The 27,077-nt window shown below is 42.6% G+C and overlaps 1 protein-coding gene across 4 annotated transcripts in view; it reads left to right on the top strand.

Moving 5' to 3' along the window:
- Window positions 1–401: 401 nt before the first annotated feature.
- Window positions 402–27,077, top strand: part of LOC126203282 (fatty acyl-CoA reductase wat-like) — a 236,390-nt gene continuing 209,714 nt past the window's right edge. For 2 of the 4 annotated variants that reach the window (XM_049937540.1, XM_049937537.1), the window contains exon 1: window positions 404–479. The gene's annotated coding sequence lies outside the window, so the exon portion shown is untranslated. Of the gene's footprint in view, window positions 480–27,077 lie in introns of all 4 variants that reach the window. The other 2 variants (XM_049937539.1, XM_049937538.1) reach the window with 2 other exon arrangements.

Raw genomic sequence — 27,077 nt, forward strand, 5'->3', positions numbered from 1 at the left:
CGATGACTGGGTGTTGTGTGGTGACCTTAGGTTAGTTAGGTTTAAGTAGTTCTAAGTTCTAGGGGACTGATGACCACAGCTGTTAAGTCCCATAGTGCTCAGAACCATTTGAACTCTGCCAAGCACCTGTCAGTAGCAAAACAACGGAAGTTAAGCGCCGCACCACGTATAATTTTTGGGGGATTTCCCTGATCGACGCAAGGTGGATGCTGTGAGCGTTACGTAAGAGTCTGCCTGATCTCGCCAGTATTATTCCTCGTCTGGCTAAGTGAGCGAATGCCACCGGATCGTGCAGCGGGCCGCGGTGGGGGCGGAGCAGGTACGCCCCCCTGTGGCTTCGCGGCCCGGCAGGTGGGGGCCGTGTAAATACCGGCGCGCGGCTCTCGCCTCGCTAGTCAGCGCTCAGTGCATTCGACGCCGCTGACCAGAGCCGCGCGCGACGGGCTCCCACCTACCAGCACAGCGGAGACCTCCTGCAGGTACGGTACGGCGGCGGCTGCGCTGCGGGCAATGGCCACGGGCGCTTAGCACACCTCTGTGCTTCTACATCTACATCTACACGATTACTCTGCAAGTCACATTTAAGTGCTTGGCAGAGGGTTCATCGAACCACAATCATGCTATCTCTCTACCACTCCACTTCCGAACAGCGCGCGGGAAAAACGAACACCTAAGCCTTTCTGTTCGAGCTCTGATTTCTCCTATTTTATTTTGATGATCATTCCTACCTATGTAGGTTGGGCTCAACAAAATATTTTCGCATTCGGAAGAGAAAGTTGGTGACTGAAATTTCGTAAATAGATCTCGCCGCGACGAAAAACGTCTTTGCTTTAATGACTTCCATCCCAACTCGCGTATCATATCTGCCACACTCTCTCCCCTATTAAATGATAATACAAAACGAGCTGCCCTTTTTTGCACCCTTTCGATGTCCTCCGTCAATCCCACCTGGTACGGATCCCACACCGCGCAGCAATATTCTAACAGAGGACGAACGAGTGTAGGGTAAGCTGTCTCTTTAGTAGACTTGTTGCATCCTGCCAATGAAACGCAACCTTTGGCTCGCCTTCCCCACAATATTATCCATGTGGTCTTTCCAACTCAAGTTGTTCGTAATTTTAACACCCAGGTATTTAGTTTAATTTACAGCCTTGAGAATTGTACTATTTACCGAGTAATCGAATTCCAACGGATTTCTTTGGAACTCATGTGGATCACCTCACACTTTTCGCTATTTAGCGTCAACTGCCACCTGCCACACCATATAGCAATCTTTTCTAAATCGCTTTGCAACTGATACTGGTCTTCGGATGACCTTACTAGACGGTAAATTACAGCATCATCTGCGAACAACCTAAGAGAGCTGCTCAGATTGTCACCCAGGTCATTTATATAGATCAGGAACAACAGAGGTCCCAGGACGCATCCCTGGGGAACACCTGATACACTTCAGTTTTACTCGATGATTAGCCGTCTATTACTACGAACTGCGACCTTCCTGACAGGAAATCACGAATCCAGTCGCACAACTGAGACGATACCCCATAGGCCCGCAGCTTGATTAGAAGTCGCTTGTGAGGAACGGTGTCAAAAGCTTTCCGGAAATCTAGAAATATGGAATCAACTTGAGATCCCCTGTCGATATCGGCTTGCTCAGGGATGGCCCTTACCATGCTCCACCGTTACCCACGTAAATTCTAACGGTTTTGAAGTCATCGGGGATAAATCGACAAGGAGCACAATTACCAGACCATTCCCGTTGTGGTCTCTGGTGTGAAGACTGGTTTGAGGCAGGTCTCCACTCTATTGTACCCAGTGTAATCCTCTTCATCTCTACATAACTACTGCAGACTGCAGCCACTTTGTCCTACTTGTTGTACTGCTGCATTGGTCTCCCTCTACAACTTTTACCTCGCGCAATTTCCTTCATTACCAAACTGACGATTTATTCGTGTCTCAGGATGTGTGCTACCAACCGATCCCCTCTCGTGGTCAGTTTATTTACTTTTTTACTCATTTTTTTTCCAAGTTGTCTCAACAGATTCTTTTCCCTCTGTGCAGTGCTCCCTCATTAGTTACTCTATCTTCTCATCTAATCTTCAGCTTTAATCTGTAGCACCGTATTCAATTTTCTTCTCCTTATCCGCAACGTTTACAGTTTAGTTTCACTTCCGTTCAACGCTACACTCACGACTAGCACCTTCATAAAAGACTTACTCATGTTTAAATGTTCAAATGTGTGTGAAATCTTATGGGACTTAACTGCTAAGGTCATCAGTCCCTAAGCTTACTCACTACTTAACCTAAATTATCCTAAGGACAAACACACACATCCATTCCCAAGGGAGGACTCGAACCTCCGCCGGGACCAGCCGCACAGTCGATGACTGCAGCGCCTTAGACCGCTCCGCTGTCCTCATGTTTACCAGTATTAACAAATTTCCCTTTTTCAGGAACACTTTTTTCGCTGTTGCAGCTCTGCATTTTATATCCTCTCCGCTTTATCCCTCGGCACTTTTTTGCTGCCCAAAATATGAAAAACCTTATTTGCGGCTTTTAGCGTCTGATTTAGTAACATTATTACCTCACCAAAGCATATTTTAATGGGGCTTCACTCAGTTACTTTTCTCTTAATTTCGTTAATGATAATTTTATAATTGCTTTTCAAGACGCTATCCCTTCCATTCAGCTGTTAATGCCAGGTCTATTCCGTCTCCGACGGATTGACAGTGCCATTGGCAAAGGTACTTTCTTTTTGCTTCTTCTCCCTGGACGCCGGCCACGGTGGCCGAGCGGTTCTAGGCGCTTCAGTCCGGAACCGCACGAGTACCACGGTCGCAGGTTCGAATCCCCTCAGGCATATATGTGTTATGTCCTTAGGTTAGTTAGGTTTAAGTAGTTCTAGGTGACTGATGACCTCAGATGTTAAGACCCATAGTGCTCAGAGTCATTTGAACCATTTTCTCCCTGGACTCTAATCACTTATCCAAGATTCCTTTCCTATCTGCTCAGTGTACTGCAGATGTAAGAAGCAACTTGCACGAGAGGAAGGCCGTAAATCAGAGCGAGTCTCGATTGCAGCCCATCGCTTGTGTAGCTCAATCTGAACACTCAGTAAGCAGCAAAGGAAACTAAGAAGAAATTCCGGAAAGGAAGTACATTTCTGGGAGAGTCAGTTAAGACTTTGAAATTGGAGACGACATTGTGATCCTGTTAGAGATGGCCAAGATCGTGGAAGATCAGATAAACGAACCTCATATTGTCTTAAAGTGATATTATGTTGGTTTAAAAGTTCGTAATGTTTTTGTTTTGTTTGTTGGCTATTTTATTTGTAGCTCACGGTTAGTATTTGAGTTCACGTATTGTCATTCGGAGGTAGTGAGTGGAGATCTGGACGCTAGAAAATGGAGAGCCAAGTTGAAAAATCGGAACATTTCCTACACATTCTTCTGGTTAGTTCAGTAGAGGGGTGATAGAAGCGGAATCAGCCAGAGACATTTGCGCCGTTGGGTTGGGGTGATTTGGGGCAAGAGACCAAACAGCGAGGTCATCGGTCTCATCGGGCTAGGGAAGGAAGTCGGCCGTGCCCTTTCAAATGGACCATCCCAGCAATCGCCTGAAGCGATCTAGGGAAATCACGGAAAACCTAAATCAGGATGGCCGGAGGCGAGATTGAACCGTCGTCCTCCCGAATGCAAGTCCAGTATGCTAACCAATGGGCCACCTCGCTCGGACATTTGAGCCGTGTGTGGGGATAATACTATTGGACAGGAAAATGGTTTTCTCTTTTTAAGAAGGATTGTTTTGACATGAACGACTCTCCACGTTCAGGTAGACCTTCGAGGTTTAAAAATGAGATAGTTTAAACGCGTTAATACATTACGATCCACGTCAATTCACCAGAGAGCTGGCAAATGAACTGTGATCATTCTACCACCATGAGACATGCATGCAATGGGGAAGGTTCAAAAGTTGACTCGTGTATGGTCACGGCATGCTCTAATCCAAAATCACAAAAATCGGAGGGTAGCTATATGTACATCCCTGCTTGCTCATCATCAATCGGCTCGTAAACAGCACCGACCATTCCTGTCCAGCACTGTTAGGAGAAATGATATCTTTAGTCTAACAAAAGGAAAAGAAAGGTTGGTTGAGCCAAAACAAAGCAGCAGTTCTCCATAAAAAGATCTCTGCACATCTACAGATACATTCTATTCCGCAAGCCACCTAATGGCGTGTGGTCGAGGGTTCTTTCGGTATCACTATCTGATCCCTCCAACCCTGTTCCACTCGCGAATACTGCGCGGGAAGAATGATTTTCGGTAAGCCTCTGTACTGGCTCTAATTTCTCGAATTTTCTCCTGGTGGTCATTACGCGAGATGCATGTCGGGGGAAGTAATATGTTGTCTGACTCCTCCTGAAAAGTGCTGTCCCGAAATTTCAATAGTAAATCTCTCCGTGCTGCACAAAGCCTCTCTTGTAACGTCTGCCAGTGGAGTTTTGTTTAGCATGTCCGTAACGCTCTCTCGCCAGATAAACGACCCCGTGACGAAACGCGCCGCTCTTCGTTGGATCTACTCTATTTCCTCTATCAGTCGTACCAGACAGGGATCCAAGATAGATCAACAGTACTCAAGAATCTGGCGAGCAAGCACCTTATAAGCCACTTCTTTCGTGGATGAGTTACATTTCCTTAAGATTCTTCCGATGAATCTGAGTCTGGTGTCTGCTTTTCCCACTATCTGTTTCATATGGTCATTCCACTTAAAGTTGCTCTGGATAGTTAGGCCTAGATATTTTACGGCAGACGTTGTCTCCAGCTGTTTGTCATCAGTAGTGTAGCTGTACAGTAGTGGATTTCTTTTCCTACGTATGCACAATATGTTACAAAAGATGATGTTATGCAACTTATGAAACTTCCTGGCAGATTAAAACTATGTGCCGGAGCGAGACTGGAACTCGGAACCTTTGCCTTTCGCGAGCAAGTGCTCTACCAACTGAGCTATCCAACACGACTCACGATCCGTCCTCATAGCTTCAATTCTGCCAGCACCCCATCCTGGTGGAACAGTGACGGTGTGGTGTACTACCAATTGCTCCCCCGAGCTGTAACCATCACTACTGACATTTATTGTCAACAGCTGAAACGACTTGCTACAACAACGACCGGGGAGACTGAAGTGATGCTATTCGACGATAACGCCCGCACACATTCTGAGAAACTGACAAAAAGCACTATACGGGATTTAGGTTGGGAATTCATTCCCCACCCACCCTATTCAAGTGACCTTGCGCCCTCAGATTTTCACCTTTTCCACTGCCTGTCGAACAACTACCAAAGAACTTCCTTTCCGTACGAAAATGTGCCTCGACGAGTTCTTCGCCTCAGAACCACGTGATTTCTAGTCACCGAATCGAAAAGCTACCCCAGGGTTGGCAGACTGTAGTAAATAGTGAAGGAGAACATGTTATATTGATGACCTCAGTTTCCGTAATATGTATGTGTTGTTTTTATTAAATGTATGAAAAACCGCTACGAACTTATGCACCAACTCAATATTAGGAAGACCGGAAAGAAATGTATTTTTTTTTTCATTACATTCAAACGATGAATTGTTAACATGTTTTTATTTTTAATAAATGACCTAATCACCTTCATTAACGACCTTTTTCCATCTGGTATGCAAAGGACTTGGAAGATCAGTTGAACAGAATAGACAGTGTCTTGAAAGGAGGGTATAAGATGAACATCAACAAAAGCAAAACGAGGATAATGGAATGTAGTCGATTTAAGTCGGGTGATGCTGAGGGAATTAGATTAGGAAATGAGACACTTAAAGTAGTACAGGAGTTTTGCTATTTGGGGAGCAAAATAACTGATGATGGTCGAAGTAGAGAGGATATAAAATGTAGACTGGCAATGGCGAGGAAAGCGTTTCTGAAGAAGAGAAATTTGGTAACATCGAGTATAGATTTAAGTGTCAGGAAGTCGTTTCTGAAAGTATTTGTATGGAGTGTAGCCATGTATGGAAATGAAACATGGATGATAACTACTTTAGACAAGAAGAGAATAGAAGCTTTCGAAATCAGGTGCTACAGAAGAATGCTGAAGATTAGATGGGTAGATCACATAACTAATGAGGAGGTATTGAATAGAATTGGGGAGAAGAGGAGTTTGTGGCACAACTTGACTAGAAGAAGGGACCGGTTGGTAGGACATGTTCTGAGGCATCAAGGGATCACAAATTTAGCATTGGAGGGCAGCGTGGAGGGTAAAAATCGTAGAGGGAGGCCAACAGATGAGTACACTAAGCAGATTCAGAAGGATGTAGGCTGCAGTAGGTACTGGGAGATGAAGAAGCTTGCACAGGATAGAGTGGCATGGAGAGCTGCATCAAACCAGTCTCAGGACTGAAGACCACAACAACAACAACATGCAAATTTGTAAAGCCACACTGATATAAGTCAATGGGTTTTGGAGCAAAAAATTTATGGAGAAGGCATTTTGGACGTCATCCCAATTTTTCACAGTTTTTGCCACTTGGAAAGCGATCGAAATAAATGGAAATCCGATGGTGCAGCATCGGGCGAGTATGGCGGGTCCCACGCTAATTCATCATTTCTAGGATTTGTCTCCCGCAGTGCTGTCTTGCATTGTCGTGTTGAAAAATAACGCCTTTTCTGTTGACTGTTGTTGGGCAATTTTCAGTTAAAGATTGCACGAAATGTATTCGCAGTTGCGAATACGAATAACCATCAACTCTATACGGGAATGAGACGGCAATTAAAATTTATGCTGGACCGGGACTCGAAATCGAATTTTCCGTTTTTTGCTAGCGGTCGCCTTAATCGCTTGGGCTAGCCGTGCGCGACTCACGGCATGCTTGTCTGAAGGAGCAATGCATCTTTCTTCTCAACAACTGAGGCACTGCAACATCGTATTCATCTGCCTATATTAGGCATCGACTTTCAATTAAAAGTGTCCTCCCTTGTACGAGTGTTACGCAATATCTGTACGAGTACAGGCTGTGACGCAGCAACGACAAAACATGGAAGTTTGGGTCTGGCCGTGAGTTTTGCACGGACAGCCAAACCGGTTACGGCGGTCGCTCACGTGAAGCGAGAAATTCAGGTTCGAGTTCCGGTCAGGTACAAATTTTCCTTGTCGTCATTCCTTTATCGTATTCGTAACGGCGAATACATTTCACGTATTTCATAACGGCTGTAGTCGCCACATGGCATCATTATTCTTACGAACACTGGTACTACAACATAGAAATTAAAGATTGATTTACTCCATCCAGTTGTTCACAGTAAAGGTCTGAATTAACAGTTTGTCCAGGTTTCAGCACTTCAAAATCAACGACCTGGGGAATACTCCACCAAACATACAAAAGCGCCTTTTTGACGTGTAATCGTGGCTTAGCTGTACTTCGTGGTGATTCATTAGGAGAGAGACACTGCTTTTTGCGTTGTGGATTATCATAGAGGACCGATTTTTCATATCCAGTGATCAAGCGATCAGACACGGCTTCTGTATTGTACCGCTGAAGCAATAAGTTGCACGTGGTGGATCGGTTGCCGCTGTTCGTCTTTACCAACGTGTTGCAAATGTTCTTGGATGGTCGATTAAGGCCGGTTAAGAGTGCTTGCCAGTTCCTCGACATGGATTTGCTTTCCTGATCGATAGGAGTCGGAAAGATCAAATCCACCGGACCTGAACATACAAAACCACGTTTGACATTCTGAACGACTAATGCACTTGGACAAGTATTGCGAATGTTTTTGTTAGCAACTGTTGCGTTAGTAACTTTGCGAAAGGCAAAACGCAGTCGATGCCGGATATGAACCTCTTTTGGTACTTGGCTGTCCGCTTTACCGTAAACTGAAAAAAAAATATTTGCGAGTAAACAAGTCACTCCAGCTTTAAAACTGTCTCTGGCGCGACTTTGAAGTACACAGTGAGCTGATAAATGACAAATAAGTATCGACATGTGTAGAAACGACATTACTTTCCGGTCTCCCTAATACATCCTCTTGGACCCACTTACTGCATTCTAGTATTGGTCTCCCTCCCACAGTTTTTACTCCACACCGTTTCTTTCGTTACCAATCCGACATTTCCTTCATGCCTCAAGGTGCTGGGGTTGGTAAGGGGATAAAAATTGTAGAGGAAGAGTATGGTTTGAATACAGTAAGCAAAACGGATGTAAGGTGTATTTGTGTGTTATGATAATGTGAAAGCACTTTCGTAAGATAAACTGGACTGGGGAGCTACATCAAACCTGTTTTCATAATGATGAATACAACAGCAACACATCCGATTGCTCGAGAACACGCCGTTTATCTTATGCTCTAAACTGTATCCCAATTATGCACTCTTCACATAAATACACCAGTGTCTATCGTAAAAGATAGAATTCTAGGATCTACTAAGGATCGAACCCGACACCTTTAGATTTCTAGTCTGGCACTCAGACTTTGTTTCTATCCCTTTCTCAGTTTGTTATAATGTTGCGCAAATGACTTGCTTCTGATACTTGATTACTTAAATTTATTTTTCTATAAGAAACACCACTGATTGTCTCAGTTCGTTATTCCTTAAAATTCAGTATAATCGTTGAGAATGTCTCGAGTTTTTACAATAAAAAAAGAACTTTACTTTGTGATTTCTAAAATACCAGCTTTTATGTGAAAGGTTATTGCTAGACACGTTGTTTTAGTTATTTTAGTTGTTGGCAAAAGAAATAATAGTTATTATATTACGGATGTATGTTTCGTTCTGTTATACCTACAAATGTCAGTTTCTCCCTCAACTAGGTGAATGTGAGTGTTCATATGAAATCTATGGTTTAGAACACTTTCACAGTCATCACATGAGAAATATCATTTCCGCATCATATGCAGACCACACGTGAACCGTTTTTTTGTATTTTCCAACGAGGTTCACGAGATTTATCTGAACAAATTAAGCCATCGAATTTCGCACAGTAGTGTCAGTATTGTTTATTTTAGTTTATTTCAAGTAGTTTTGGAGAATGGCACATACGCACATACGAATAAGTCAAAATTCAGCAACACGAGGCAAAATTAAATAATGGTTACTTTATGTACAGATCATGAAAACAGAGATATTTTTACGGCTAATATTGGCACGTTTTTGTTTTTACGAAAACAAAGACATTGAGAACTGTATCACTCAGCGTTAAGCTTCTCCATAAACTAACAAATTAAGGAAGCAACCAGTTGATAAATAGAAACGTAATGTACCATTAAATTGCTGTTTTACACGCTCCACTGAATTTATATTCATACTTAAAGATCTGATAGTTCAAAGAGCTTAGAACTATTCGAAGTGACATGACAACGATTTTGAGTTCTTCATGTAGTGTTTTCACCTTTTTTTCTTGTTCTTCTCTCTCATAGACATGGGGGACAAGTTCGGCTGTACAGTAATGGCAACTTGAAGAGACCTTTCGTCTCCAAACGTAATGTGCGAGCGGTATCCATTGCAGTTCCCCGATATGACCGACAAATGTACTTGGTAGCGGACTTAAATACCAGCTCCATTAGGTCGACGGGCCTAGAGGTCAAAGGAAAGCCTTCAATCTAACAGCGAAATATGGCCATTGTCGAGAGTTGTGGCTGTTCACTGAAGCTCCTGTGATGCGTCTAGAAAGCAGAATGTTTTTCGGATGTTGAATCCTTTCGCAGCTATGATATCAGTTTGTTTAATGTGTTTTATTATTGTGACCAGGTCTTCTGCAGTCCTCTGCCCAAGCACATCGTTATTCTCATATTTAAGTGGTATCTTCAACCTGAAATGAGAGAAGATATAAAGTTAAGGGGAATCGCACACGCACTGCAATCTTCCCGAATGACAACAGTCCGAAACAAAAAGGTCTACCAACAGATGTCAAACATTTCCCAGTTGCAGTGATAGTTCCTTTAACTATTAACCTCCAAAGAGAAGAACTCTTCGATCCGGGAATACCATGCACAGAGGTCTTAAATTGTTATAAATTACTTACGAAATATTACAGTCCCGCCTGTAGAGGCTATATTTATCTCAGCAGTATTAAGTAACTCATGCGTCACGATTCGTATTAGACTTAGTCTGCTTTAGATTATGCTTATCCATTACGGATATTTTAGAACCGTGACTGTATATTAATGTAAATAAATTATACACGACTGCAACCAGTCACTTTTTTCATTAATAATGCTATAGTCATGGCGTTACATTAAAGTGTGACCCATCTTTCTGCCATAGAACCAGCACCCAGCATTATGCTACTACCAATAATGATGTAGCTTCCAGGATTCTCCCGAAATCATCTGAAGATGAACCTGAAAGGGTTCGAAAACCGGTTAATGTAATAAAGCATTATTAATGAAAAAAGTGACTGGTTGCAGTTGTGTATAATTTATTTACATTAATATACAGTCACGGTTCTAAAATATCCGTAATGGATAAGCATAATCTGTTGATACCACGCCAGGTAATTAGAACAATGCGCGAATTTCGGCAATGTAAACTTAAACTAACGAAAACAATCCTTGCAATAAGATTTAACAAAAAATGTCTCTCAGAAAACGTGACTCCAAATTATATCAGAATGAAAATAACGAGTCAAAGTATGTCAGCCAAGATAGCAAAAGCACGATGTGAAATTATTTGGTTAAAAACTGAAATCAGGTCTCTTTACAAAAAGAAAGATCTGCTCAATTCAAAGCTGTATAATATGCACTTAGAACTTAGCCATAAACTTGTTGCTCATGTCTTCATGGTCTTCCTAGACTATGTCAATATATATGTAAACAAAGAACGTATTATCATCTCACATAGACACGAGAAAAAGATAAATGCTCCAATTTCAAAGAATGCAGTGAAGTCCCCCAGTATCTCTTCTGAAACAGAACATAAGTTTTTTGATAAAGTGATAAATACTACAGAAATATGCTTCAGTAGTAATGAATTAAAGCTGTTAAACAAAGGCCTTAAGCACAACATTGCCCCCTCACTAAATAAAAGCAACATTAAAGACCTCATAGTTAACACAAAAATTGCATGTACAGCAGCTAAACTAAAACACAATGAACAAAATGCTGTAGCTCATAAGGCAAACAACATCATTATGAGAAACATTCACCAGAACAAAATGTACAATAAGATGAATACTGAACATAAGATATTATGTGACATAAATAAGAAACTTTCAGTTCAAAATGCCCTCATTGTCAGAGCAGACAAAGGTAACACAGCTGTTGTCATGTATGAATCAGACTATATTAGCAAAACTTGTGAATTCTTCAAAAATAATAATATAAAGGAAATAGCATATGACCCTACTCCCAAATTCCATGATAAAATTAAAAAGTTACTTAAAAACTGCAACTTCTTGTTGACACCATTAGAAGCAAAGCACTGTATAGTGATGAACCCTTCAGCACCAAAACTGAGATCACAGCCTAAGATCCACAAACCAGAATGTCCGATGCGTCCCATTGTGAACTCTATCAATAGCCCAAGCTATAAAATCACCAAAAAACTTAATGATATTATCCGCAAGGCATATGTATTTGAAAATAACTACTCCATTAAAAACAGTTATGAGCTCATCAATAGTATAAAAGATATCCCCATCCCAGTCACAGCTAAATTTGCATCTCTTGACATAGTAAACCTATATACAAACATACCCGTCAAGGAAACAATTAGTTTAATAAGAAATAACTTACTGAAACATGGGACAATGGGGAGAGCTGAAATCTATGAACTCATAGAGATCCTGGAACTCATATTGTCACACAACTACTTCCTGTTCAACAACAAGTTTTACATTCAGGAAGACGGACTGGCAATGGGTAGTAGTCTTGCAGGCTTGATAGCAGACATATATATCAATAACCTTGAAAACAACTTTTTCAGGTCCCAAACACAACTAAAAGATAAGCTGCTTTATTACAAACGCTATGTTGATGACACACTCATTCTGTTCAATGGAGCAACAGAAGAAATAAATAATCTAGCCAAAGAACTTAATAAAATACACAATAAAATCCAATTCACAGTAGAACATGAAACACCAGAAGGCATTAACTATCTTGATCTAACAATCTCAAATAAAAATCAGAAGCATAAATTTCAAATTTTCAGAAAGCCAACAACCACCATTGTTACCATACACAAATCCTCTTGCCATCCAGACCAACATAAAAAAGCATTCTTCAGAACAATGGTTAATCGCATGCTGAAAATCCCAATGGACACAAATGAAAGACAAAAAGAACCAGAAATTATTAAATCAATTGCCTCCACCAATGGGTACAACCCTGCAATAATAGATAAACTAATCCATACAGCAAAACTAAATCAACCAACTGCTGAACAACCACCCACAAACAAGAAAACCACATTTGTTAGCCTGCCTTTCCTAGGGAAGATTTCTCACCAAATTGCCAACCTCTTCAAGACATACAACATAAAAATAAGTTTCTTCACCACCAACAAAGTACAAAATCAAATCATACACACCACCAAAACCACTATACAAAAATATCAAAAGTCAGGTGTGTACAAGCTCACTTGCAACTCATGTCCAAGCTTCTACATTGGACAAACTGGTAGAAGCTTCACAACAAGATATAAAGAACACATGGATGCACTCCGTCTTAACAACCTGAACAAGTCCAGCTTTGCCTCACATCTTGCCCAACACAATCATTCTGCAAACAACATAGAACAGAATCTCCGAATACTACATTTTGCCAACAAAGGCACAATACTTGACCTTCTTGAAGAAATTGAAATATTTGTCTACACAAATACAGCACCTGACTGCCTACTTAATGATCAAACTGAACTGAGAAACAAATTTTTCCTTCAGAACTTTGAAGATCTACTAGTTCAAAACAAGTAACCACCCAATAAAACATACACCAGCTCCCCAACCCCCCCCCCCCCTCCCAACGACCCCCCTCCCCGCCTCTCCTTACATCCTAACCACACTGGTGTCAATGTAATATACTACCACAGAATAAGACATGTACCATATCGCTAAATGTTAAAGCCCTCCATTGCTAACATAAATCAGTACTTTATACATATTAATTCTAGCTGGAACAAACATAAGCTGCCTTTACCAATATCCCAGATCACTCTAATATTAGAATAAAATTAGTCAACAGCTAAAGAATTTTGTTCATGTTTAAAAAAAACTGCCTGTAACATACAAATAGAAATAACATAACAGATCACCAAAATTTATTCTTGTAGTAATTTATTATTAGTTTCTCTAGTGCTCTCATGTTATCACCATTCTGATGAAAAAACTTGCCCTTATATCGACACATGTAAAGAACAACAAATTTCATCTCTGTACAAAGTAGGCTTATGCCATATCTCTCTGTCAAGATCTTTGTTATAAGCAACAGTTGTAAAGCGCATGCTGGATGCTGGTGAAGTGTCACTGTTAAAGTGTGAACTAATATAGTTTGTGTGAAAGTGTTCTGGACTTCAAAATGGATGCAGACAGATACGAAAAAAGCCGCCTATACTGTCGCAGTAAGTAAAAACTAAATTCACACCCATATCGACAGATAATCTATAGTCATGGCGTTACATTAAAGTGTGACCCATCTTTCTGCCATAGAACCAGCACCCAGCATTATGCTACTACCAATAATGATGTAGCTTCCCGGATTCTCCCGAAATCATCTGAAGATGAACCTGAAAGGGTTCGAAAACCGGTTAATGTAATAAAGCATTATTAATGAAAAAAGTGACTGGTTGCAGTTGTGTATAATTTATTTACATTAGTCTGCTTTTCCTGTTCCGTAAACCACAAGTAGTGAAATACCGTGTGGTCTGCAGTACCACTTCTTTCCGCCACAGACGCGGTTCATAAAGGTGTCGAGACTTCCCAAGAGCCCAGATCCCTCTAAACGACCCTATATAACGGAAACCTTTTTTAAATTCTGGTCTTGAATACCTAACGTAAGCTAACTACTTTGAATTTCTACCTGTGAGAATCTTTTAAAATCCCAGATGAGCTTCAGTTTAACCACTCCTCCCCCTCCGTAGTCCACGAAAGAATCGACACCTCTGTCCGTTTCCCTTTATACGACATTCTCACACAAAAACACCGTTCATCTGATTGCTCGGTTTCTACAACTTAATACCGCGAAGAGTTCCGTTTTCTTTCTAAAAACTACCGTCAGTCTTTTGCTTAATATCTTCAACGTAAAATCGTCTACTTAAAAAAAAAAAAAAAACATTTTTACTATACTTGTATGGGTTGTAAATTCACTGGGCTGAAGAGCGACTATATACCTGCGTAGACGGAATAAAAGTGCTTTAATTTTTTCAAAGCTAAACAAAGGGAGATATGTTGCTACATTGAAGCTTCTCCGCTGATGGATTTAAGACGGATTCACTTCACACATTATGATTTTTTAATCACGATAAGAAATTACTGTATCAGGTATATATATATATATATACTTTACCGTTTTGCAGAAAATCAAATAATGTGCATTGCATAACGAACATGTTGTCCCACAAGCCATTAGAAGCCACTACTTTTTGTGGCCATAAACCATAACTCATAATCTATCTGGCCTGAGCATATGACCATTGTTAACTTGCGTCTCGCTGGTTCTGACCACAACTAGGAGTTTCTTCCTAATCCATAAGCCCGCAGAGCTATTGATCTTCACATAAAACACCGATTACCGAGCAATCAAGAAGAGTTATTTTGTCGCTTCTACTAAGTATCAGGACTGAGGCGGAGAACTACAGATCTGACTGACATCAATATGTTGCATAGTTCTGAATCAGTTTCTGCATCCTCCTATGAGTTTTCTGGAAACCGAACACTAGGAACATGTTTTCCCGACGGCTTTTCACTTGATCAGCACGTAGAGGAAAAATTGGCAGCTGACAATCAACGTAAATAGACATGCAATCATCGAAAATAGACGAAAGTGTCCGATATCGCTTTACTGCGGTCTCTAGAATTAGTCACGGGATTGTCAGAAGCATGAAGTATCTAGGAATTTCTACCCAGAGCGATTTAACGTGCAACAGCGACATGGGTACCTGTGTGAAAGGAGAATGAACGTTTCAGAGTTATTGGAAGAATTTGAAGGAAGTGTACTTCTCACACGAAAAACGTCACTTATAAAACCCTCGTTCTTAACTACAATGAGACGGTCTGGTACCCGTACAAATTGGAATTAACGGAGGAGATACCGAAAGATCGAAGAATTCTTTTCGTAACTTGTCCATTTATTCAGCGTGAGTGTCACAGAGATTCTCAACAAATTGCAGTCAGACGTCACGTGAAAGGCATTGTAAAGTAATATGGGGGTTATACCATTTTTTGTGACTGTGACTTCAGGGTCTTATTTGGGCTAAACGTGTTCCGCTTTATTTAAAACATTCTACTTGCTATGCTGGCCCCTCTTTCACAGTCGCAGTTTTGCAAGCTTTAAGCGTATCTGCTACATGTAATTTCTGCACTACAACTTACGGAGGATGTGGAGGACAGATGCAGTCATGCTGTCACTGCGATATCAACGTCATGAACAAAAGACGCCCCACAAAATTTATCATTAACGTACAGGTATCCTAAAGATGCAATTCGTGAATGCTTCTTTTTGTTTAATTTTCGTATTAAACAATTTATTACCTAGATACTGTATTCATCGTTTCGGTGATCTGTTGTCACGAACCCTATACACTCTCTGCTTAAACTTATATTATTGTTGGCCTTTCTGGATACACTCTACTCCATCTCCTTCTATTTTCTTCTAAATTTATATTGCCTGCCTGAAGCTTTTTAATGTCCTCAACTGTTATTCAACCGGTCCTTTCACATGCTTTGTTACCTGTTCATTATTTGACTTCTGCAATTTGGATATATCTTTCACGTTTCTTATTTAAAATCCTTGGCTCACTTCCATAACAGCAACATCGGGAGAGCAACTACCTAATACAGTTTATTCGTTCTCTTGACGTTTCTTAGTTTGCAAGTGCTCTTGATTGATTGATGCAACATTTTAAAACAAATAACATTTTATTTATTTTTTTAAAAAAGTTGCAGAAATCGGAGCATATATTTCCATACACATTCCATCACTCTCCGTAATATTTATAATTCCTATGTAAACGCACTGGTGCACTGTTAAAGGATAGTTCTCTACGTAATGCGAGCAACAAATTCCTTATATATTTACTTTCTCTCTATAGATTTCTCTCTTCATCCACAGCCGAGGGAAAAATTCTAATACCTTACTGTCTGGCAACTTCATGTACGTAGCCTTCCACGGCCAGTATCATTTTGAATAAAATTATTTTGGTCATTAGGCCACGTCAGTAAGAAACACAAATACTAAAATGCCGAGGTTTCGACCATCTTTGCTGCCGTCCTCTTCAGGGCGACTAACTGCTGGATCCTGATGATGGACTTCGCCTATATACTATCATTTCGATAATCGCTTGACAGCCGAAATAAGGTATTATATAACGAAAGCCTATCATAAAAATCTAGCAGTTAATCGCCCTGAAGAGGACAAGATGATGGAAACGTGAGTATTTTAGTTGTTTCTGTGTTTCATAATGACACGCAACACGCAAAATAATTTAATTCAACTCTTGCAACCTTGTTGGCGAATTAAAGTGGTGGGTGCGGACAAACCACCAGCCAAGAACTGTTTGATTCATATAATGCAAGATGCAACGATATTAATGTGCAAGGGCTCTGTCATGCCCAACCTTGAAGCCAAAAGAGGGTGTCCCTTCCAGTTGCAGCAACAACTCATCTCTAAGAACGACCACATGCGTGAGCTCTCTACACAATTCGACAAGATAGCGTGCTCTATAAATCCGTTCTGGATCATTCATCCCCATGTGTTTCCAGAGAAGCGACATCGACGACGTGTTCCGTATTCGTACATGAATTTTCGTCGTATCAAGAAAGTGAGTGTCGGCACCACCGAATGTAGACTAACGTTCATCAGTGAACTGTGCGAATGACATTAATCGTGAGTTATCAGTTACGCTACAATAAAAGTGGAACTGTCAAAGATAATCACCTGTTTCAAGTAGTTTTCACTGATATTCATGAAAATACTACGAACCTTGTTAAGACAAATTTAACTGCACTTCAAGTACAAAACCAATATCTGTTGAAATCCTTTGTGAGAATATTGTGGGATACTACCCGTTGAATGCAGGCTTTTAGTTCATCCACATTTCAATGAGATGCAAGTTCATGAGAAACACATTGAGGTGACGAAAGTCACCTAACATCGTGTCGGACTTCCTTTTCCCGGGCTTAGTGCAGCACTCCAAGTGGCATGGACCCATCAAGTGGTTGAAAATCCACTGCAGAAATAATGAGCCATGGTGCCCCTGTAGCCGTCCACAATTGCGAAGGGGTTGCCGCTACAGGATTTTGTGCACGAACTGATCTCTCGAGTACATCTCATCAGTTTTCGATGGGAGTCATGTCGGGCGATCTAGGTGGACAAATCATTCGCTCGAACTGTCCAGAATGTTCTTCAAGCCAATCAAGAACAATGGTGACCCGGTGACATGGCGCATTGTCATCCATAAAAATTCCATCGTTGTTTGGGAACATAAACTCTATGCAGATGATTTATAAGTAGCCCAACATCACCAGGACCCACCCCGTTGCATCTGAACACGGCCCACACCATTATGGAGTCACCACAACCCGGCACAGTGTCTTGTTGACGTCTTGGGACCATGGCTTCCTGGAGTCTGGGTCACACTCGAAACCTGCGATCAGCTCTTACCGACTGAAATCGGAATTTACCTGACCTGGCCACGCTTTTCCAGTCCTACAGGCTCCAACCCATATGGTCACAAGCCAAGGAGAGGCGCTACAGGCGATGTCGTCTGCTGTCATAGCACATTACCACCAAATTTCGCCACTCTGTCGTAACGGATACGTTCGCCGTACGTTCCACATTGATTTCTGCGGTTCTTTCACTCATTGTTGCTTTTCTGTTAGCAGTGAGACTCTACGAGAAAACGTCGCTGCTCTCGGTCGTTTAGTGAAGGCCATCAGCCACTGCGTTGACCGTGGTGAGAAGTAACGTTTGGAATATGGTGTTCTCAGCGCACTGTGGATGTCAGAGTATTGAATTCTCTAAGGATATCCGAAATGGGATGTCCCTTGCTTATAGCTCCAACTAGCATTCCGCGTTGCAAGTCTGTTACTTCCCGTCGTGTGGCCCTAATCACTTCGGAAACTGTTCCACATTTACCTTGCGTATTGTTATCCCATTACTTTTTTCATCTCGGTGTATATGCAGAGTCAGATGTACCATTCGCGTCAAATTCGTTGAAATCACGCAGAGGCTCAGCATATTCACCATGTACCGAGCGAGGTGGCGCAGTGGTTAGCACACTGGACTCGCATTCGGGAGGACGACGGTTCAATCCCGTCTCCGGCCATCCTGATTTAGGTTTTCCGTGATTTCCCTAAATCGCTTCAGGCAAATGCCGGGATGGTTCCTTTGAAAGGGCACGGCCGATTTCCTTCCCCATTCTTCCCTCACCCGAGCTTGCGCTCCGTCTCTAATGGCCTCGTTGTCGACGGGACGTTAAACACTAATCTCCTCCTCCTCCTCCATATTCACCATGTGAAAATACTGACAATAGTGATATAAACGCTTGCATTAGGACATTCTTGTTGAAACTGCAGTTTCACTTCATTCAGAGTCAAGTGTATTAGTCGTTGTTCTCAAATTTAGGTGGCGCCTTCAGATTATATCGGTTATTTTTCAGCAACAGTTGCCACAAATTTTTTTTTTTTACAGTTTCACTGGTTTCGATCTCCCTGGATCATCTTCAGATGCGTGTAGTTGCGTCAGCAACCCGTCGTGTCTGCATCGTGCTACACGCAAGAATACTGCCTGTGATGATTCACGGAGATCGAAACTAGTCGCATTGGGAAAAATTGTGCAACGGGAAGGCCGGCCTTGGTGGACGAGCGGTTCTAGGCGTTTCAGTCTGGAACCGCGTGACCGCTACGGTCGCAGGTTCGAATCCTGCCTCGCGCATGGATGTGTGTGATGTCCTTAGGTTAGTTAGGTTTAACTAGTTCTACGTTCTAGGGGACTGATGACCTCAGCTGTTTTGTGCCATAGTGCTCACAGCCATTTGAACCATTTTTTTGCAACAGGGAGTGAAAAATAAACGATAAATTTTTTTTAAAGAATGTGATGGCAGTTACTGAATCCATTCGCGTCAAATGTGTCGGCTACAGTCAGTTGTATTTTTACACTCACTGATATATTGGGCTCACATTTCTATAATCTTTTTTACTATAAATTGTACTTAAAAACTATTTCAGGAGTATTTTATGTTCTTCATACGTAACATGTGCGGGTGGAATAATATGTTATTGACGACTCCTGAATTGCTTTCGAGTGTGCGCCATTTTGAACCTTTCTGTGTGCTTCCCCAGGGCACCAATCCCGCACGTTGCATTTCTCGGGCACTGCCCTTCTGACTGAGCTACCTACACGCGACTCACGACCCACATTCACAGCGTCAGGTGTGCCAGCGTCTCTTAATCTTGAAGCTTCACAGACGCTCTCTTGCACACCTTCCTGGACTAGCAGCCCTGGAAGAGCCGATGGAGTGCTTCTGTGCTGTTGGGAATATACGAGTATGTGAGAGTTACGGGCAGACTGAAGCTTTGATGGCGGAATGAAGTCAAAAATGGGTAACACTTTTTCTTAGTTGTTACCTACTATGGTCAATGATATGAAGTGCTAAGTTCGATCCACATACACTGGTGCGCAAGGCTTAAGGACGAAAGTAGCGTTCGCGTGATGTGTCACTGCCAAGTAGCTCGACGAAACTTTGACTTTAGATAGAAATGGTGTACTATAGCACAGAAGGTAACTGGAAGAAATAGGCAATGAGACGAACGGAAACGTCACTATTGTTCAAAGACAATAATTACACTGAAGTCATTGCCATTCATGATAGTCCTTTGGAGATTACAGAAGGCGAGACAGTGTTCTTAACTGGGTGAGTGATCACCACGAACAACAACGCATGCCTTGCAACATGCTCCCATGATAATTTGTAAAATTGGTACGGAGTTCTTGTGGTAGAGTCCTCCATATCTGTTGACAACTGGTGGGTGATCGATGGCGCTTGTAGGCGTACTGCAATACGTCTCTCCAACGTATTCCTCTAGTACTCTATGGGACTGAAGTCGAGGCAACGGGTGGACCAGTCTGTTTGCCGAATAGCTTTTCGTTCGAAGACCTCCTCCACGTGCGCCGTTCGATGCGATAGTGCGTTCTCATGCTCAGAAATGAAATCAGGGCCGGGAGGTGCCGTGTTCAAATATTTGGAGGCGAGTACGTGCATGCAAAAAATTATGCCTCCCCACACCGTAACATCGGCACCACCAAAACGATTATGTTTGACAATGTAATTGTGACATAATGTTCCCACCCAATTTGCTTCTTATCAGGTGTGCATTCGTCCCTCACTTCAGTTTTCTCGATGACAATACGCGACCGCACCGTACAGCACAGGTTGAGTAGCTCGGGATGAGAGGATACTCGGCAAATAGACTGGTCTGGCCGTCCCACAACTTAAATCTTATGGTATAGATGGGGGTTTGCGTTGGGGAGTCACACTGCAGCACGTCCACAGTCACCAACTACCATCCAGCAGTTTTCGACCGTACTCGTGAAGGGTTGGGGTTCGGTTGTTTGGGGGAGGAGACCAAACAGCGAGGTCATTGGTCTCATCGGATTAAGGAAGGACGGGGAAGGAAGTCGGCCGTGTCCTTTCACAGGAACCATCCCGGCATTTGCCTGGAGCGATTTTAGGGAAATCACAGAAAACCTAAATCAGGATGGTCGGACGCGGGATTGAACCGTCGTCCGCCCGAATGCGAACTCGTGAAGGAATGGAACGCCCTGCCACAGTCTTTCGTAATGTCCATCACGAATCGATTTGACTATTTTCCAAGCGTCATTCCTGTCTAATTTCCTTTTTCTTTCACTTATCTGCTGTACTATACTGTAGCAGTTCTTTCTATAAATGGTCGAAGTTTCATCGAGCTATGGCAGTGGCACATCGTGCGGAACTTACTTTTGTCTTAAGTTTGCCACACCATTCTATTTACTCCGCAAGCCACTGTGCGTTCCACGGCGAAAGGCATAGCGAACCAGTATGGTCGCTATATTTAAGGGAGGAATTCAGTTAAAATAGTGTTTTTTGTTTGATATGCAGAGTGTACTAGTAGCTAAAACTAGTACGGGTGAAACAGAAGCAGAAACATTGCGGTAAACATGAGACCGAAATCGAGCGGTTTGCGAGATAATTGCTAATATGTGGTCGCCAATATCCATTGATTTACATCTACATCTACATCTACATTCATACTCCGCAAGCCACCCAACGGTGTGTGGCGGAGGGCACTTTACGTGCCACTGTCATTACCTCCCTTTCCTGTTCCAGTCGCGTATGGTTCGCGGGAAGAACGACTGTCTGAAAGCCTCCGTGCGCGCTCTAATCTCTCTAATTTTACATTCGTGATCTCCTCGGGAGGTATAAGTAGGGGGAAGCAATATACTCGATACCTCATCCAGAAACGCACCCTCTCGAAACCTGGCGAGCAAGCTACACCGCGATGCAGAGCGCCTCTCTTGTAGAGTCTGCCACTTGAGTTTATTAAACATCTCCGTAACGCTATCACGGTTACCAAATAACCCTGTGACGAAACGCGCCGCTCTTCTTTGGATCTTCTCTATCTCCTCCGTCAACCCGATCTGGTACGGATCCCACACTGATGAGCAATACTCAAGTATAGGTCGAACGAGTGTTTTGTAAGCCACCTCCTTTGTTGCTGGACTACATTTTCTAAGCACTCTCCCAATGAATCTCAACCTGGTACCCGCCTTACCAACAATTAATTTTATATGATCATTCCACTTCAAATCGTTCCGCACGCATACTCCCAGATATTTTACAGAAGTAACTGCTACCAGTGTTTGTTCCGCTATCATATAATCATACAATAAAGGATCCTTCTTTCTATGTATTCGCAATGTATTCGCAATGTATTTAGTATGAAGTGTTGTCCTAGTTGGTACAAATTTACTTTAAATGTAAACATTTCAGTTAGTTATCCGTATAATTGGGGTCAAATTTACCTACATCTACATGATTACTCTGCAATTCACATTTCAGTGCTTGGCAGAGGGTTTATCGAACCACAATCATACTATCTCTCTACCATTCCACTCCCGAACAGCGCGCGGGAAAAACGAACACCTAAACCTTTCTGTTTGAGCTCTGATTTTATTTTGATGATCATTCCTACCTATGTAGGTTGAGCTCAACAAAATATTTTCGCATTCGGAAGAGAAAGCTGATGACTGAAATTTCGTAAATAGATCTCGCCGCGACGAAAAACGTCTTTGCTTTAATGACTTCCATCCCAACTCGCGTATCATATCTGCCACACTCTCTCACCTATTGCGTGATAATACAAAACGAGCTGCCCTTTTTTGCACCCTTTCGATGTCCTCCGTCAATCCCACCTGGTAAGGATCCCACACCGCGCAGCAATATTCTAACAGAGGACGAACGAGTGTAGTGTAAGCTGTCTCTTTAGTAGACTTGTTGCATCTTCTAAGTGTCCAGCCAATGAAACGCAACCTTTGGCTCGCCTTCCCTACAGTATTATCTATGTGGTCTTTCCAACTGAAGTTGTTCGTAATTTTAACACCCAGGTACTTAGTTGAATTGACAGCCTTGACAATTGTACTATTTATCGAGTAATCGAATTCCAACGGATTTCTTTTGGAACTCATGCGGATCACCTCACACTTTTCGTTATTTAGCGTCAACTGCCACCTGCCACACCATACAGCAATATTTTCTAAATCGCTTTGCAACTGATACTGGTCCTATGATCAATCGCTGGCGTATCTGGTACATACATAATTGGCCTGTGGCAGGTTTTGCTCCTGACGTAAAACAACGGGTGACGCGCCAGTGTGGAGGCCGGGCAGGGACTGTACTTGAGTTTTTAACGGCTTTCTGTCGGAATACCGTAAGCACATGATGGCATTTACCGACTGATGAAAGCTAGGAGACAATATTGGGTGTTCTGTCACCTTCCTACATTTTGTCATTAAACGCCTAACAACCCGCTGCTCATTGTACTGTCCACAGCTGTGAGCGGTCAGGAAGACAGTGGAGCACATGAAGCTTGCAAGAACTCCTCACTTCTACTAAACGTCAATAAAAGCCAGTGAGTCCGTAGAGCATGGTATAAGAGGCGTGCAGTATGACTGGCCGTGTTTTTCATTCCGTCCTTGAACTGTCATAGAAAGTTGCCGTGTAGGATTCTTTCTACCTGTTCCACCGAGAAGCTCTCACAGAAGCAAGATCAGCGCCGTCGGGTTCTCTGTAAAGTGCAATTCTACTTCCTGTGATTCTAAATTATGAAGCGGAAAGCTACATCATTCGGGATAATGTCCAAAACGGATGCCATTAGGGTGTATTTATTTACTAAACACCGTAAACCGATAATATCGACACAATCAGCAATGATTGAACTGAAAACTAAAAGTTTTCCAAAAGCACGATCTTACGACAGAACTAAATCGGAAGGCATGCTATCTGCAACTGACGACTATGGTGCCGTAACCCGAATCTGAAGACGTAGGGGTGGTCTGTTGCGGAGCTCCATGTTCAACAATGTACTTCGAACGGTGTACTCCGTAAAACTTGTGCGTCCACCAGCAACGTGTTCATTCGACAGAGATGCCACAAATCACCATCTATTCTACTTTAAAGAGCAGACAAGCCTCCGAACCCCACGTTCCTTGAAGAATCGTGGACGTCCAACCATTTAGCGGCTAGTGGTGGTTGCTCTGTCCTGTCTCTTTCCAGCAGCATGTGAACATGAGACGAGCGTCAGCATTTTCGAGATACTCGTTCACAGGCTGTGTGTAACAATAATCTGCCCTCTGTCAAAGTCGCTTATCGCCGGCCGGAGTGGCCGAGCGGTTCTAGGCGCTACAGTCTGGAACCGCCCGACCGCTACGGTCACAGGTTCGAATCCTGCCTCGGGCATGGATGTGTGTGATGTCCTTGGATTAGTTAGGGGACTGACGACCTCAGAAGTTAAGTCCCACAGTGCTCCGAGCCATTTTTTGAAAGTCGCTTATCCAGATGGTTTTCCACATTTGCAGCCCATTTCTTCGCTAAGCTGATCCCCTTTCCGTGTCTGCTCCGCTTACATACTTTTTGTTACCGCGTCACATGCCCGTACCGATTCTAGGCGCTTCAGTCCGGAACCGCACTGCTGCTACGGTCGCAGGTTCGAACCCTGCCTCGGGCATGGCTGTGTGTGGTGTCCTTAGGTTGGTTAGGTTTAATTAGTTCTAAGTCTAAGGGTGGCAGGAGTAAAATACAGGGAGCGAAAGGCTATTTGCAATTTGTACAGAAACCAGATAGCAGTTATAAGAGTCGAGGGGCATGAAAGGGAAGCAGTGATTGGGAAGGGAGTGAGACAGGGTTGTAGCCTCTCCCCTATGTTATTCAATCCGTATATTGAGCAAGCAGTAAAGGAAACAAAAGAAAAATTCGGAGTAGGTATTAAAATCCGTGGAGAAGAAATAAAACTTTGAGGTTCGTCGATGACATTGTAATTCTGTCAGAGACAGCAAAAGAACTTGGAAGAGCAGTTGAACGGAATGGACAGTGTCTTGAAAGGAGGATATAAGATGAACATCAACAAAAGCAAAACGAGGATAATGGAATGTAGTCAAACTAAGTCGGGTGATGCTGAGGGAATTAGTTAGGAAATGAGACACTTAAAGTAGTAAAGGAGTTTTGCATTTTGGGGAGCAAAATAACTGATGATGGTCGAAGTAGAGAGGATATAAAATGTAGACTGGCAATGGAAAGGAAAGCGTTTCAGAAGAAGAGAAATTTGTTAACATCGAGTATAGATTTAAGTGTCAGGAATTCGTTTCTGAAAGTATTTGTATGGAGTGTAGCCATGTATGGAAGTGAAACATGAACGTTAAATGGTTTGGACAAGAAGAGAATAGAAGCTTTCGAAATGTGGTGCTACAGAAGAATGCTGAAGATTAGATGGGTAGAACTAATGAGGAGGTATTGAATAGAATTGGGGAGAAGAGGAGTTTGTGGCACAACTTGAGTAGAAGAAGGGACCGGTTGGTAGAACATGTTCTGAGGCATCAAGGGATCACCAATTTAGTACTGGAGGGCAGCGTGGAGGGTAAAAATCGTAGAGGGAGACCAAAAGAGGAATGCACTAAACAGATTCAGAAGGATGTAGGCTGCAGTAGGTAGTGGGAGATGATGAAGCTTGCACAGGATGGAGTAGCATGGAGAGCTGCATCAAACCAGTCTCAGGACTGAAGACCACAACAACAACAAGTCTAAGGGACTGATGACCTCACATGTTAAGTCCCATAGTGGTCAGAGCCATTTTTGAACATGCCCGTAGCACCACCAGGCGGCATGCAACGTCACGGTGAGCAGTGGTCATGATGTTTTGGCTTATCAGTGTACAGGATTTGTTGACGTAGAAAGAGCGTAAAATGGCGCAAGACATTGGAAATTCTAAGAAAAATACTGGTGAGCTGTAGGGAAAGACGGGGAAGTATCATATCAGCACTTACTCCGCTGCAGGTTGAATATTTCATTCTGGAAACATCCCCCAGGCTGTAGCAAAGCCATGTCTCCGCAGTATCCTTTCTTCCAGGAGTGCTGGTTCTGCACGTTTCGCAGGAGAGCTTCTGTGAAGTTTGGAAGGTAGGAGACGAGGTAGTGACGGAAGTAATGCAAGCTGTGAGGAGGGGTCGTGAGTCGTGCTTCGGTAGATCAGAGGGTAGAGCACTTGCCCGCGAAGGGCAAAGGTCCCGAGTTCGAGTCTCGGTCCGGCACACGGTTTTAATCTGCTAGGAAGTTTCATATCAGCGCACACTCCGCTGCAGAGTGAAAATTTCATTCTGAAAACAAGCCATGGCGGACGAAGCAAGGAGGACATAAAAAGCAGAGTACCAAAAGCAAAGATCTACGACAAATTAGCCAGTGTGACACAACACTAAGAAATTCTACATTGTATATAAAATATTATTGCCACATACAACACATCATGCTGGATAATAAAGACATGAGATACATTTAAGTGTGGTGACATAGCCGCGCGGGATTAGCCGAACGGTCTAAGGCGCTACAGACATGGACTGTGCGGCTGGCCCCGGCGGAGGTACGAATTCTCTCTCTGGCATGGGTGTGTGTGTTTGTCCTTAGGATAATTTAGGATAAGTAGTGTGTAAGCTTAGGGACTGATGACCTTAGCAGCTAAGTCCCATAAGATTTCACACACATTTGAACATTTTTTTGTGGTGACATAAACAGAACCGGCCACTCCAACTGGATCCTAAATACAAATACATGGCTTGTGTGCCTAGTCAGCCAGTAAATAAACAGAAGCTTTACTTTAAAAAAATAAAAAAAAGCAAACACGGGGCACCTGGCCAAGAAGAGTCTACTTGTATCAAACATAGGCCTCACTTTGAAGAAGTGATTCCTGACACTACATGTTTGGAGCACAGCGTCTTATGGTAGTGAATCATGGACAGAGGAAAAACAAGAACAGGAGAGAATCGAAGCGTTTGTCATGTGGTTATATAGATGAAAGTTGAATATCAGGTAGACTGATAAAGGATGAGGAGGTTCTCCGCAGAATTAGAGAAGGAAGGAACATATGAAAGACATTGAAAAGAAGAAGGGGCATGGTGACAGGATATGTGTTACGGCATCAGGGAGTAACCTCCATGGTACTAGGGAGAGCTGTAGTGGGCAAAAAATGCGGGGGAGGACAGAGATTTGAATACACTCAACAGATACCTGAACACTTAGGTTGCAAGTGGTACTTTGAGATGAACAGATTGGCACACGAAAGGAGTTCGTGGTGGGTCGCATAAAAACAACCAGTGGCGGCTTGTACCCAAA

The sequence above is a fragment of the Schistocerca nitens genome, chromosome 9 (genome assembly GCF_023898315.1).
Source record: "Schistocerca nitens isolate TAMUIC-IGC-003100 chromosome 9, iqSchNite1.1, whole genome shotgun sequence".
NCBI classification, from domain to species: domain Eukaryota; kingdom Metazoa; phylum Arthropoda; class Insecta; order Orthoptera; family Acrididae; genus Schistocerca; species Schistocerca nitens.